General features: G+C 38.0%; 1 long non-coding RNA gene across 2 annotated transcripts in view; it reads left to right on the forward strand.

Annotated features, from left to right (window-relative positions):
- Positions 1–16,392, forward strand: part of LOC113603871 (uncharacterized) — a 309,663-nt gene that overhangs the window by 30,921 nt on the left and 262,350 nt on the right. For both annotated transcript variants that reach the window (XR_003425636.2, XR_008293064.1), the window contains exon 2: positions 878–958. This is a non-coding gene — a long non-coding RNA (uncharacterized LOC113603871). The remainder of the gene's footprint in view (positions 1–877; positions 959–16,392) is intronic.

The following is a 16,392-nucleotide window of genomic DNA, read 5'->3' on the forward strand; positions in this document are numbered from 1 at the left end:
AAAATGAATTTACCAAAGTAAATTCAAAATGAGGTCAATAAACTTAATTATTACTACAGTTTCATATTAAGATTTTCATAATATAATTTGAAAGTTTGACATTATGGGACAGGAACATTACCGTCTACCTAGATATCTTAGCTGCTGGTCTGCTCATGGGCCTCAGACTCCACTTGGGCTACTAAAGAGATGCTCATTTTCAGCTCAGTTCTGTGACAAACATGATATTTGTGGCTAATGGCCATGTTGCTCTAAGTGATTGAGTGTTTGCTTCTTTGGAATTGTAACCAACTAAGGTAAAAATTTATCTGTTGTTTATATTCTGTCTTTGAAGATTTGATTAGTGGTAATTATGCAGCTTTTTTGAAGCAATTCCACAAATTTAAGCTTTTTGTTCAATGGGAGAAAGATACTTAATGAATAGCATATATATATATGTGTATACATATATGTATATATATGTATATATATATGTATATATATGTATATATACGTATATATATACATATATATATATTTTAAACTTATTTATTCATTTTGAGAGAGAGCACGAGCAGGGGAGTGACAGAAAGAGACTGAGATAGACAATCCCAAGCAGGCTCAGCACAAAGCCCAATGCAGGGCTTGATCTCACAAACCATGAGATCATGACCTGAGCCGAAGTCAAGAGTTGGATGCTCAACTGACTGAGCCACCCAGGCACCCCTGAATAACATATATTTTTAATTAAAAAAATTCTTTTGTCTACACATGATGTTTTATATAATCACTGGGACAATTTTGTTATTAAGTCTTAGATCTAGACATGTAGCAGTGGAATAATGTAATTGGCTTTCAGTTTAGCAAAATTTTCTTTGCCTTTCCATCTGTGTCTCAGCTTTCACTGCATCTTTGGTGGAACAGTGTGACCTGAAGCTCTTCACAGCAGATATCATCATGTAATACTTACTCTTTCGTGGTAAGCTTCACTCAACCAACCACTTTCTCTGTGAGGAACTATGAGTTGCTAGTGTATCCTGTGCTGTAGATATTCATCTCTACAATGTACAATGTTAAGGCTTTCTTTTGGAAAGCAGTTAAAATTATTTTTCTTTGTTTTTTTTTTTGAAGACATTTATTATCTTTTATTGTTTGATCATCTTATATGATGATCAGGCAGTTCCCAAACCTCTTGTATGTCAAGTTGTCTTTGGCTGCAGAAGAATTATGAATGTGACCACAGTTTTGCTGCCTGTAGCCAGCTTTTTATGTTATACTCCGCTAGAATTACCTCCTAAGCACACATAACTGAAGGATTGAACAGAACATACAACTGGGTTTTTAAACCATTCAGAGGATTCTTTGTTCTGTTGTCAACTATAACAATGTGATTTCCCATTCTATAAAGATTCCTTTAATAACACTGGTATGTAAGATTGGTGTTCAAGATAGAGAAATTTCTTTTTCTTTTTTTTAAAGTTTATTTTTATTTATTTATTTATTTATTTATTTATTTATTTATTTTTAATGTTTATTCATTTTTGAGACAGAGAGAGAGTGCGAGTGAGGGAGGGGCAGAGAGAGAGAGGGAGACACAGAATCTGAAGCAGGCTCCAGGCTCTGAGCTGTCAGCACAGAGCCTGACATGGGGCTTGAACTCACAGATGGTGAGATCATGACCTGAAATGAAGTTGAATGCTTAACCGACTGAGCCACCCAGGTGCCCCTATTTATTAATTTTGAGAGAGAGAGAGAGAGAGAGAGAGAGCAAGCAGGGCAAGCTGAAAGAGTCAAGTGAATGAAATTGTAAATTAATTAAATTCAGTCTCCATTCCTGTCCCACCTATGGACTAAGGTACTGCATATCTGTATAATCTGACCCACTGGGACCTGAAATGCTCTGCATATTTTGGTGATGCGGAACCATCTGAATTTATTTCTCATCCTTCACTCCTCCCTTCCCTTATTCCCTCACCCTCCCTGTCCTGAAGTTGTATCTCCCCCATAAAGCATTCATGCTTAAGTCTCTCTGCAGGCTCTGTTCTCTAGAGAACATTGCTTAATACATTGGCTGTTCACTTTTTTCCTCTCTTTTTTTGAGACTTGCCTATGAGTAGCCTTTGTCCATTTTCCTTTTGGGAAATGTTTATATTTTGTTGAATGATTTGCAAAACTCTTTGTCAGATAAAGAGCTAATAGTTTTGTCACTTGTTTTAAATTTTGTTTTATTATATTTTTAAATTAAAAGTATTTTTAATTTTGACTTTTCTGCATTTTGGGGTACATTTTTGTTTTTATTATTTTTATGTTATAATTGTGAACTATGTCACACATGTAGAAAAGTGTCTAAAATGTATCTCTTTTAGATAATATAACAAATAATACTATAATAAAATAAACTGTGTAGTTACTTCTGTTAAGAAATAGGTCATTCATTGCTTATAATGTAGAAACCCCCAACTGTGACCTACTTCAATCACATTGTTTTTCTTCTCTTAATAATTTTGTAATTTCTATTTTTTTGTACTTTGTGTATGCATGTGTGTGCTTATGTGTGTATGTATGTATATGTCCGTGTGTGTGTATCACTATTTTCAACTCCCTGCCTTCCATCTTTTCAGTCGTCACTCTCTCTCCTTTCTCATCCACGAGAGAATTCCATCTAAGTTAAAATGTGGAAACATAAGGCAGACACAGGGAGGTCAGATGACAGATGGATACTCAGTTAAACAGAATTCCAGCCAAAGGAGAAAGGAATAAGACTGACTGAAGTCATAAAATTTGAAGACAGCAACCACTCTATTTCTAAAATACTGTAAGACCAGTTGTGGTTATGGATCCTGAGGGAAGTAGGGAAAGAAAAAAAATTGAATGAATCTCCTAAGCACAGCACAGTATTTTGTGGACTTAGAAATACAGAGGTATGACAATTCAGGAAACAACAGATGTTGGTGAGGATGTGGAGAAAGGGGAACCCTTGTGCACTGTTGGTGGGAATGCAATCTGGTGCAGCCACTCTGGAAAACAGTGTGGAGGTTCCTCAAAAAACGGAAACTAGAAGACCCTTGACCCAGCAATTACACTACTAGGACTTTATCCAAAGGGTACAAAAATGCTGATTAGAAGGGGCACATGCACTCCAGTGTCTATAGCAGTGCTACCAATAACCAATTACTGAAAGAGCCCAAATGCCCATCAACTAATGAATGGATTAAGATGATATGGTGTATATATATACAATGGAATACTACTTCGTGATGAAAAAGAATGAAATCTTGCCATTTGCAACAATGTGGATGCAACTGGAGAATATTATGCTGAGCGAAATAAGTCAGTCAGAAGACATCATATGATTTCACCCATATGTGGAATTTGAGAAACTTAACAGATGATCATAGGGGAAGGGAAGGAAAATAATATAAAAACAGAGAGGGAGGCAAATCATAAGAGACTCCTAAATACCGAGAACAAACTGAGGGTTGATGGAGGTGGGGAAAATGGGTGATGGGCATTAAGGAGGGCACTTGTTAAGATGAGCACTGGGTGTTATATGTAAGTGATGAATCATTGGATTCTACTCCTGAAGTGAAGACTACACTGTATGTTAACTAGAGAATAAAGGGGAAAAAAAAACAATACAGAGGTAAAATAATGGAAGAAAAATTACCCAAAGACATTCAAATATGCAGTAAAACCTTGAATTGTAAGTAACTTCAAGGGTACTGCAAGATGAGCGAATATTTCTATAAATTTTAACTTGATAAATGAGCAATATTTTGCAATATGAGTAGAAAGTGATGCTGAATCTCACATGATCACAACTGAGCCAATGGTTCTTCTCTCTCTCTCTCTCTCTCTCTCTCTCTTGCTGCGGGATTGTGGGTGATCATTCCCCATGCTTGGATGCTCAGTCTCAGGCCATTGTATTTGGCAAAAATCAGTGATTTTTAAGAACATTGGAAGGTGCCCACAACTGGCACTAGTGTATTTTTTTGTCACTTCAAAGCACCAATGGACAGTCCTTTGCTTCTTCATATAAGAGTAAGCTTAGGACTGCTTTGCTTCATTCTAGGTCAGGCTGCCTACAGATATAGAACCTTTCCTCTGTTGCCTTATTGCTAGTTACATTAAATACTGTATATGATAAAGTTTATTAATACTGTACTGTAGTCAACATCTGTGAGAGTATATACAATGGCCCCGATGCAGAAAAAGGTTGAAAAGAAAGGCAGTAAGAAGAAGGAGATGACTATGGCAGAAGTTAAGGAAATCATCGAGAAGAATGAACAAGGTATGCCCATGGATTGGCAGGTCATTTTGAACTTTAGAATGCTTTATACCAAAGCACTATTTTCAGCGATGCTTTGAGGTGACTGAAGGATCAAACCTTACCTTCCAAGAGTTTGGGAAAAATCATTTCCACATCATGAACTACCTCAAGATCATCAATAAAGCCTGGGATGGGGTCATCAAGAGAACCCTCAATTCTGTGTGGAGAGCTATGGCCTGATTGTGTTCTTGAACATGACTTAGAGGGGCTTGATCATCACCAGTTGTGGATGAAATTGTGTCCTTGGGGAAGATTGTGGGACTGGAGGTGAATGAGGGTGACATTCAAGAGCTGGTGGGGAAACATGGCCAGGAACTGACCACTGATGAACTGATGGATCTGTGTCAAGAGCAAGAGTAAGAGGTTATGGGACACAAAAACAGATACTCAGATCAATGGAACAGAATAGAGAACCCAGAAATGGACTCACAAACATATGGTCAACTAATCTTTGACAAAGCAGGAAAGAATATCCAATGGAATAGACAGTCTCTTCAGCAAGTGGTCCTGGGATAACTGGACAGTGATGTGCAGAAGAATGAACTTGGACCACTTACAGCATGCACAAAAATAAACTCGAAATGGATGAAAGACCTAAATGTAAGACAGGAAGCCATCAAAATCCTCAAGGTGAAAGCAGGCAAAAGCCTCTTTGATCTTGCCTGCAGCAACTTCTTACTCAACACGTCTCTAGAGACAAGAGAAACAAAAGCAAAAATGAACTACTGGGATGTCATCAAAATAAAAAGCTTCTGCACAGCAAAGGAAAAAATCAGCAAAACTAAAAGGCAACCGACACAATGGGAGAAGATATTTGCAAATGACATATCAGATAAAGGGTTAGTATCCAAAATCTATAAAGAACTTATCAAACTCAACACCCAAAAAGCAAGTATCCCAGTGAAGAAATGGGCAAAAGACATGAATAGACACTTCTCCAAAGAAGACATCCAGATGGCCAACTGACACATGAAAAAATGCTCAACATTACCCATCATCAGGTAAATACAGATCAAAACCACGATGAAATACCTCGTCACACCTGTCAGAATGGCTAACACTAACAACTCAGGCAACAACAGATGTTGGTGAGGATGTGGAGAGAGAGGATCTCTTTTGCACTGGTGGGAATGCAAGCTGGTGCAGCTACTCTGGAAAGCAGTATGGAGGTTCCTCAAAAAATTGAAAATAGAATTGCCCTATGACCCAGCAATTGCTCTACTAGGTATTTATCCAAGGGATACAGGTATGCTGTTTCGAAGGGACACAGGCACCCCCATGTTTATAGCAGCACTATCAACAATAGCCCAAGTATGGAAAGAGCCCAGATGTCCATTGATGGATGAATAGATAAAGAAAATGTGGGGTGTATATATATATATATAAAAGAAAATGTGGGGTGTGTATATGTATATATATATATATGTATATATATATATGTATAATGGAGTATTACTCGGCAATCAAAGAGAATGAAATCTTGTCATTTGCAGCTATGTGGATGGAACTGGAGGGTATTATGCTAAGTGAAGTTAGTCAGAGAAAGACAAATATATGACTTCACTCATATGAGGACTGGAAGACACAGAACAGATGAACATAAGGGAAGGGAAGCAAAAATAATATAAAAACAGGGAGGGGGACAAAACATAAGAGACTCTTAAATATGGAGAACAAACAGGGTTACTGGAGGGGTTGTGGAGGGGGGATGGGCTAAAGGGGTAAGGGAGATTAAGGAATCTCCTCCTGAAATCATTGTTGCACTATATGCTAACCAATTTGGATGTAAATTAAAAAATACAAAATTAAAAGAAACCATAAAAGATTAAATTAAATCAGACTAAATTGATAGATTTCTAAGAATAGTTAATTCAATTATTATGTAATTGCAGAGGTCAAGGCTCTCTAATGTACCAATGTAAATGAAACTTTGAAAGCAGTTCTCTTTGAAAATAATTTTTTTTTATTGCAAGAAAAAAATTGTCTTCAAAACAAAAAAGTCATAAGAATACAAGTGTTTGGTAAATCTGTGAAAGTATAAGCACTGTCATATTAAGTGATCATCTGTCAACTATCAAAGTAATAAAAAGTGGCCATGAAAATATAAATAAAAAGTAAAACCTACTGAAAAAAAAAACAGTGAGAGGTTATGGAGGAGATCTTGTCTGCAGAGGAGGAGAAAAAGGCAGAGGAATCTATCACTTCAAATGAGATTAGGGAGGTGTGTAAAATGTGGGAAACATTGCCAAATTCTGTGGAAAAGCACCACCAGAGTAAGGCTGTAACAGTATGAGCCATGAATCTGTTTAACAACAATGCAATGTCACATTTCCGTGAAATCCTCAAAAGGAGGCCAAAGCAAGTGTCATTGGATAGGCTCCTTGTTAAAGTTTCATGAAAAGAAAAAGATGCCATTGAGCCACTAGAGAGCAGTGATTCTGTTAGTGATAGTGAAAGTCGTCCTACACAGTATCCTTTCTCTCTTTTGTCTCTCTCACACCAACCACAAAGGGTTTCAAAGGTAATTGCAGGTTAATTTTTTCATTTTAAAAACTATTTTGTATTTTATTTATTATTTTGTATTACATTACAGTATGGTAATCATTTTTATGTGAATATTTTTGGGTTGTGGAATGAAACTTTTGAGTTTCCATTATTTCTTATAGGTAAATTTGCTTTGATATACAAGTGCTTTGGATTTCAAGCATGTTTCCAGAACAAATCATGCTTGCAAACCAAGGTTTTATTGTACATTTGTATATATGTTATATAATATCTTTAGACATATATTCCTCTGTTGCATGCCAATGCTTCCTTAGTATAGGTGAGTCTAACCCCTTCCTTAGTAGAGGTGAACACAGATGTGTGAGACTATAAGTTAAACATGGGATCATAAAACCAACCTTATGTGTTGGGAAGTGACTTTATTTCACTGATAGGTTACAAACTTTGGGGCAATATCAATTCTTTTGTCAAGGACTATCATCAATCTTGGATTTTAGGGTAACTTTTTAGTTCTTAACTTCCCTATAAGTGGTTTTCTTGTCACTTAGAATATAAAGCTCTCAGACAGCTTGTATGTCAGTTTTAGAGTAGGAACTTAAATGAGTTTTGGTTAGTCTAGCTAAAAGTTTGTCAATTTTATTGATACTTTCAAAGAACCAATTTTGTTTTCATTGCCTTTTCTCTATTGTTTTTCTATTTTCTATTTCATTGATTTCTATCCTAATGTCTCTTATTTCCTTCCTTCTATTGCTTTGAGTTTGGTTTGCTCTTCTGTTTCCAGTTTCTTAAGGTGGAGGTTTACATGTTGATTTGAGGTTTTTACAATTTTGGTGTTACAGCTAAAAATTTCCCTCTAAGCACTGCTTTACCTCCATCTAATAAATTTGGTATGATTAAAAATAGCGCTTGATTGAACATCTCAGTATAGAATGCCATTGTCATCTGGCTTCCAGGATTGTTGAGAAGTTCAAAATCATTCATATGAATCCCCTTTCTCCCCTCTTTTTCTTTTTCTTTCTCTTTCTGGTGAATCTTTTAATTGTTCCCAGTGTTCTTAAGTTGTATATTCATGTGCCATAATATGGTCTGTTTTCATCCATTGTCCTGGGCAGTTGATGGCTCCTTTTTTTTTTTTTAAGTTTTTATTTTAATTCCAGTTAGTTAAAGTACAGCTGTATATTAGTTTCAGGTGTACAATATAATTATTCAGTACTTCCATACACCACCCTGCACTCATCTCTTTAATCCCCATCACCTATTTAGCCCATCCCTCCACCCACCTCCCTTGTGGTAATGCCAGATTGTTCTCTACAGTTAAGAGTCTATTTCTTGCTTTGTCTCTCTCTGTCTTATTTTTTCCCCTTTGCTTGTTTGTTTTTGTTTCTTAAATTATTTATTTATTTAAACAAAAAAATTTTTAAACATTTATTCATTTTTGAGAGACAGAGACAGAGCATGGGTTGAGAGGGGCAGTGAGAGAGGGAGATATAGAATTCAAAGCAAGCTGCAGGCTCTGAACTGTTAGCACAGACAGCTCAGCCACTGATTGAGACACCCAGGCACCCCTTAAATTCTACACATGAGTGAAATCATGTGTTTGTCTTTCTCTGACTTACTTTACTTAGCATTGTAACTCTCTAGGTCTATTCATGTTGTTGCAAATGGCAAGATTTCAGTATTTTTTAATGACTGAATAATAATCCATTATATGTATATATAATGTATATAAATATATATAAAACATCTTCTTTATACTTTCATCAACTGATGGACACTTGGGCTGGTTCAGTAATGTTGCAATAAACACAAGCAGTGTGTATCCCTTTGAATTAGTGTTCTTTATTTTTGAAAAAAATTTTTTTAAAGTTTATTTCTGAGAGACAGAGTGCGAGTGGGGGGGGTGGGCAGAGAGAGAGAGAGGGAGAGACAGAATCTGAAGCAGGATCCGGGCTATGAGCTGCTAGCATAAAGCCTGACAGGGGGCTTGAACCCCCAAACTGTGAAATCATGACCTGAGCTGAAGTTGGATGCTTAACCGACTGAGCCACCCAGGCACCCCAAGCATCTGACTCTTGATCTCAGCTTAGGTCTTGATCTCAGGGTCATTAGTTCAAGCCCCACACTGGGCTTTGTGCTGGGTGTACAGCCTACTTAAAAAAAGAAAAAGAAAGAAAATACTGAATGTTAGAGGGGCTAAGTACGTTGTTCAAAGTCACACAAGAAATAAGTAGTAGAGCTGGAATTTGGCCTCTAGGATCTTCTGGCTCCAATACCACATTTTTTTTTTTTAACCACACTATTCTGTTTCTTATCCTATGTGTCAGGGAACAATACCTTTTCAGGTTAAAAATGACAAGGACTACAATAAATATGCTATTTAGTTTGGCTATAATGTCCTAATTTAAATACTCATGACTCTTAGAGTGTAGTTGAGGGGCACGAATGCATCCTTCTTGTTGTGAAAGAGCAACCTTAACTACTTAATGAATCATAAAGCAAACTGTTTCCAAGAGAGACTAAATAGCAATATATTGTGCAGATTGAATAAGGTATTATCAGTGTAAATAGAAAGTATGGTTATTACACAAAAAGTAGGCTCCATTTGCATGGCATACATTTCATCATTCTGACTACAGCTTGAACATGTGTCATTCTATAGAGGACCAGAGCCAGAATTTGCCATTACACCACAGGGAATTTTAAGAGGTCCATAACTCAGCTAACACTGTTTTTAGGTTAATGGATGTTGGATGCATCATTAGAAAGATCAAGTTCTTCCAAAGCTTAGGAGGGAGAGTCATCAGCAGGAAAGAAAGAGAGGTCGGATGATTATGGTGTTGGACATGACCTTAAAAGTCTCTAACTCTGCTGTCTTGTTCTTAGGAAAAAGAATACTTTGGAAAAATAAATCATTTTGAGATTTGATTTGGGAAATCAATGAATCCATGATCTGGATGTTTGCAAAGATTATTCCTATATCCATATTTTTAGAGACTTTCAAAGTAAATGGTTCTATAATTTTTCTCAGAAGCACATTGTTGTGCAGGGGAGTTCTTATATCTTACTCTTATCTCTCTCTCTTAGGTCCTCCATGGAGTAAGAGAAGTATCTCTTCCCAGTGATTCCTCAGTTTTCCTTTTCTTCTGATATCTAGATTCTGACAAGATATTTGAGTTGGGTTAATTCCCTTTTAGTATTATTAAAAATGTATAGCTTAGTGGCTTAATAGTATTTTAGACTGTATTTTTTTTTGTTTTTACATCAGTGTGCTTATGCTAAAATACTAAAATACACTTACTTGTGTATACTTACTTGTGTCTACTGGAAAATTAATTAAAAGTTAGTGTATGTGCTTAAGAGCTATATTTGTGACATTTTCCTTGCTTATATGCATTTGATTTTCAACAAGCACTAATCTTTATATTTCCAATTCCTATAACCCCCCAAAGTATTACCTGAGTTATGAGTCATTTATTGATGTCCTAGTATTCACTTGTTAAGCTCCTTCTTTATTAAAGGCATAGGTAGGGGGAACCTGGGTGGCTTAGTTGGGTAAGTGTCTGACTTTGGTTCAGGTCATGATCTTGTGGTTGGTGTTTGAGCCCGCATCTGACTCTGTGCTGACAGCTCAGAACCTGGAGTCTGCTTCAGATTCTGTGTCTCCCTCTCTCTCTGCCCCTCCCCCAGTCACACAATGTGTCTCTTCTTAAAAATAAGTAAATGTTAAAAAAAAAAGGCATAAGTAGGGGATATAAAGAAATGCTGAGATTAGGATCCTTGTTGGAGTTCACAAGTAAGGTTTAAATTTTTTTAATGTTTATTTATTTTTGAGAAAAAGAGAGAGAGAGAGAGTGAGCAGGGGAAGGGGCAGAGAGAGAGAGAGAGAGAGGAGAGAGAATACCAAGCAGGCTCCACATTGTCAGTGCAGAGCCTGACCTGGGGCTCCATCTCACGAACCATGAGACAATGACCTGATTGGAAATCAAGAGTTGGACACTTAACTGACTGAGCCATCCAGGTGCTCCTAAGGTTTAGATGCTTGTAAATTAAAAAGCAATCAAATGCAGTCTATAATTATGTATCAAGTTAATGGTGCACATAGTAAAGTTTGAGATTTCAGAGAAGAGGGCCTTGAGGGTGAGCTTTTGCTGGTTGAGAATGTTTTTATGGAGAAGGTATGACTTAGAGTGGGTCTTGAATCATAGGCAGGATTTAAATGGTTGGAGAGGTGGAGGCCACATCAGGTTTGGGGAGAGGAATGGATTAGAATGAGCTGGTATGTATGGGAGTGTGTAGAGTTCATTCTGAAGAAGAGGGAGTTTGTATTGGCAATAGTAAAGTTAGTAAAAGAGGCTGTGGTTAGGTGATAAGGGCCTTGAAAATTGCTAAAGATTTGATCCTGTGGGAAATGTGTTTTGGAAAAGAGAGTGACAGAATACTTTAAGAAAATGAATCTGGGGGGTGCCTGGGTGGCTTAGTTGGTTAAGTGTCTGACGCAGGTCATTATCTCATGGTTGGTGAGTTTAAGCCCCACATTGGACTCTCCACTCTCAGAGCAGAGCCTGATTTGAATACTTTGTCTCCCTCTCTCTCTGCCCCTCCGTGTTCTCACTCTCTCTCTCAAAAATAAAATAAGCACTAGAAAAAAAGAAAGCGAATCTGGTGATAGTGTACAGTATATAGCACAGAGGTAAAGAGCATGGGTATAGAATCAGAACGATAGACTTGACTATTTGCTGTATAAACTTTGGCAAATACTTTATCCATTCTGAGCCTTAGTTCCCTCATTAAAGAACTTAATTTATTAATTAAGTTTTATTTTTCATTGTGGTGAAAAATACTGTTGCTCTATTTTTAAAATGGAGGTGTTGAATGATAATACCACCTATCTCTAGGGTTATTGTGAGGAGTAAATGAGAGGAAGTATGTAAAATGCTTGGTCCTTTCATACATGCCTGGCACATAATCCTTCAGGATAGATTAGCTAAAAATATTATCTAAAAGGGAAGAGGCTTATGGGGCCCCAGCCCCTGGTGGTGTCACCCAGAGACCCTGTGGTCATGCGCCCTCATGATGGCAACTGGCTATGGAGCAGCACAGTGGCAAGACAATTTTTGCCAACTTTACTCGCTCTGAGGATGCTGGAGGGAATGGCTGATGTCCAACTGTGCACAGGCTGAACCAGTCTTAGGAGAGGGGCTGAAGTTTGCTAGTGAAGGATGTGTGTTCATCTGCTGCCAAGTAGGAGAAAAACCTTTTTGCAAAGATCCAAATAATGACTTCAGAAAAAGCTTGGAAGTGGGGCACCTGGGTGGTCCAGTGGGTCAAGTGTCCAACTTTGGCTCAGGTCATGATCTGACAGTCTGTGAGTTCGAGCCCCGTGTCGGGTTCTGTGCTGACAGCTCAGAGCCTGGAGCCTGCTTTGGATTCCATGTCTCCCTCTCTCTCTGCCCCTTCCCTGCTTGTGCTCTGTCTCTCTCTGTCTCAAAAATAAAATAAAAACATTAAAAAAAATAAAAAAAAAAGAAAAAGCTTAAAAGCAACTGCAGTGTCTATACTACCTAAATATGGAACATCTCAAAAACTGGTAGAATCTGAGTGTCTTTAGGCCAACTTTGTGGAGATGTTGTTCTCTGGATGTTAGCATTTTTTAATTTTAGCTAATTTATTTATTTTGAGAGAGAGAGAGAACAGGTGCACAAGTGGGGGAGGGACAGAGAGAGTGGGAGAGAGAGAATCCCAAGCAGGCTCTGCCCTATGAGTGCAGAGCCTGATATTGCAAGGCTGGATCGCACAAACCATGAAATCATGACCTGAGCTGAAATCAAGAGTGGGACGCTTAACCATCTGAGCCACCCAGGTGCCCCTCTGGAGATTAACATTCGATGATGGCAATTTTGTCTTCATTTCCTGATTTGCTTTAGTATAAAAGAAACTGCATACTTGCCTTGAATTCATGTTAGTAATAAATAAATAAGTAAATAATGATGTAAAAGAAATGGTATGTCTAAACAGGAAGTGCTATTAAATGCTCATGAACTCTCAAAAAAAAAAGGGAAGAGGCTAGGGATAGTGAGATTAGGGGAGATTTATAATTAAATTATGAGTTTCTCAGGCATTTTTCTTTGTAACTAGTTCCACAGTCATTTTTGTCACACTGTATTATAGCTGACCCTTTAACAAGGTTGGGGGCATGGGGTGAGGGACACCAAAACTACCCCCTCACATAAAAAATCTGGGTATAAATTTTGACCTCTCCAAAACTTAACTACTAATAGCCTACTGTTGACTGAAAGCCTTGTTGATAATATAAACAGTCTAACATATTTTGTGTGTTATATGTATTATATATTGTATTCTTATCACAAAGTAAGTTAGAGAAAAGAATGTTGTTAAGAAAATTATAAGGAAGATAATATACACTTACAGTAGTGTACTATAAAAAAATCTATGTATAGGCAGATTCACAGGATCTGTCTCTTGCTTCAACAGTGTTGGGAGGGAACACATCCAGGGAATAGCTTCTTCCAGCCCCCCACCACCCTTCCAACTTCTTTTCCAGTTGAAACCTCTGAAAGCATCTTCTTACCATCTTCTATCTCCAGGGCCAGCCAACACTGTTTCTTGAGCTTAGCACCTCATTGCTGATCAACCGTGAACGATCACATTCATCAAAATTACTCCACAGAGGTGAAGGCTCCATGGACCACCTGATCAGTGTGCATCTAAGGACCTGGGCACCTACCTTTCTCTACGCTACTGTTTCCACCTGGAGGATGTGGATGTTGAGAGCATGGGCCATTTCTTTCCAACAGAGGGTTCCAGGTGTCCCTTGACCTTAACAAACCAGCTCCGTGGCTGTGCTCTCTTTCAGGACAGTCAGAAACCGCGGACATCATGGAAACCGCCATGCCCTGGACGGAGAAGGACCTGAAGCTACATGTACTGAACTGTGCATGTCCTGCCTGTCCCCGGGCAGACCCCCATCTCTGTGACTTCCTGGAGAACCACTTCCTGGATGAGGAGAGGAAACTGTTCAAGAAGATGGGCAACAACTTGACTGTGCAGGCTGGCTGGCCTCCAGACGGGGCTGGGTGAGTGTCTCTTGGAAAGGCTCACCCTCAGTTGCCACTGGGAACCTCTGGAGCCCCACGGTGTCAGGGCTTTTGCCTGAGCCTATCCCTGCAGTCACTAGGAGGCTTTTCAACCACCCTGGAACCTTCTTCAAAGCTGCGGACCAAATGGAGACAATAAAATTTTGTGCAGGAAAAAAGAAAAATTCTGGCTTATTGGTGGATTGTTGCAGTTGAAACCCGCATTATTCAAGGGCCAACTTGTATTTGTTTATATGTCTCATTTGAACTCGCTGAAGGCAAGAACTATCTTCAATTACTAGTGCGGGTGCAGGGTAATTTGAGTCCATAATTGACATATGCATTGAGTTGGTCAGAGTGGACAGAAAAGGTGGGTAAAGGAGACCTCATGAAGAAACGATTAATTATGCTCCAATGATTGAAGCTGGCACTGGAGAAGCAAAGTGAATAGTAGAGATGATTCTAGGATTTTAAGAGCTTGGGGAGCTGAGAAAACAATGACTATTAAAAAATGTTTTTTTAATTAATTAATTAATTTTGAGAGAGAGCGTGCACACATGCGTGAGAGCGAGGTGGGAGGGACAAAGAGAGAAGGAGAGAGAATCCCAAGCAGACTTTTTGCTGTCCAGGCAGAGCCTGACATGGGGCTCGATCCTACCAATAGTGAGACCATGACCCCAGTGGAAATCCAGAGCCAGAAGCTTAACCGGCTGAGCCACCCAGGTGCCCCTAAAAGGATGACACTATTAACAGAAGAAAGGACATCAGCAAAGAATGAGTTTTGGAGATGAAATGGTGAGTTGGCTTTTATTGCTGTTACTTCAGAGTTAGATGCTCATTTATTTATTCCACAGATACCATTTTTACCATATGAAGTCAGATACTTTGCCCAAATTTTGCTTATAAAATATTGCGTATCTTGTTCCTCAGTTTTAAGTTTCTGTCCCTTTTCTTTCTTTTAGCTTTTCTTTGCTTTGCCTACTGTCAGAGGAATAGCCTTTTCTATTTATTTATTTGTTTATTTATTCATCTATTAATTAATTATTATCAATCCAGTATAGTTAACTGTATTATATTAGCTTCAGGTGTCCAAGATAGTGATTCAGCAATTCTATACAATACCTCAGTGCTCATAAGTGTACTCATAATCCCCTTAACCTGTAACCTGTTTAACCCATCCCATGATTTTTTTTTTCTTGTGTTCCTTCTCTTGGTTTTCACTCTATTCCTGTCTTGCTTCTGCCCAAGAATTACTTCTAACCCATTCATTGCTCTTTTCCCACACTTCTCTGGCTCGTCTGTAGTGCACATTTTTGCTGCCTCTCTCTTTTTTCTTCCCCGGTATCCAACAAAATCCAGGATTTTGTCGTCCATGGTGCACCCCCTTTTGAAGAGTTTTGAGCAGTAAATGGGAAGGTAGTAACTGCAATTTAGTAGGATTGTGTGTGTGGGGAGGTTGTATGTATTGTTTCCCTGGAATCTCAAACCAAAGAATGATTCCTTTGGAACATGTTGATAGTTTTCACTTGTGCTTCTGATTACCTAGGATTTTTTGGTTATGGCAAGATGAGAGAGGTATGAGTTTAACTGTAACCTGATCAGGTCAGTTTTAGATAAAGCTAAGAAGAGTTAATGAGTTGTACTTCACAGAGGAATTTCTGTGTAGGAGGACCTTTTGTTTTTCAGGTGTACATTAACATGGGCCACTGTAAGCCTGGTGTATAGAAAAGAGTGTTAGCTGCATATGTAGAATCAGAACATTCAGGCACTTTAATTCTGAGACTCAAATTTAAAATCTCTTTTTATTGCCATTCACTGCTTTACCATGATGGATCATGAGGAAGATCAAATGAAATTGGAACTTGAGTGATTTTCAACTGGTGATGGTTGAGTCAGGAGCGTAGTACTGAGGTTTATTTTGCTAAGCAAACACTTAATTTTTTTTTCTTTTTTTAAATTTAATTTATTTTTTTAATTTACATCCAAGTTAGCATATAGTGCAACAATGATTTCAGATTCTTTAATGCCCCTTACCCATTTAGCCCATCTCCCCTCCCACAACCCCTCCGGTAACCCTCTGTTTGTTCTCCGTATTTAAGAGTCTCTTATGTTTTGTCCCCCTCCCTGTTTTTATATTATTTTTGCTTTCCCTTTTGTTCATCTGTTTTGTATTTTAAAGTCCTCATATGAGTGAAGTCATGTGATATTTGTTTTTCTCTGACTGACTAATTTCACTTAGCATAATACCCTCCAGTTCCATCCATGTGGTTGCAAATGGCAAGATTTCATTCTTTTTGATTGCTGAGTAATACTCCATTATATATGTGTGTATATATATGTGTGTATATGTGTGTGTGTGTGTGTGTGTGTGTGTGTGTGTGTGTGTGTGTATACACCACATCTTCTTTATCTATTCATCCATGATGGATGTTTTGTCTCTTTCCATACTTTGGCTGTTGATAATGCTGCTATAAACATTAGGGT

This window comes from Acinonyx jubatus, chromosome E4, assembly GCF_027475565.1.
Source record: "Acinonyx jubatus isolate Ajub_Pintada_27869175 chromosome E4, VMU_Ajub_asm_v1.0, whole genome shotgun sequence".
Lineage (NCBI taxonomy): Eukaryota > Metazoa > Chordata > Mammalia > Carnivora > Felidae > Acinonyx > Acinonyx jubatus.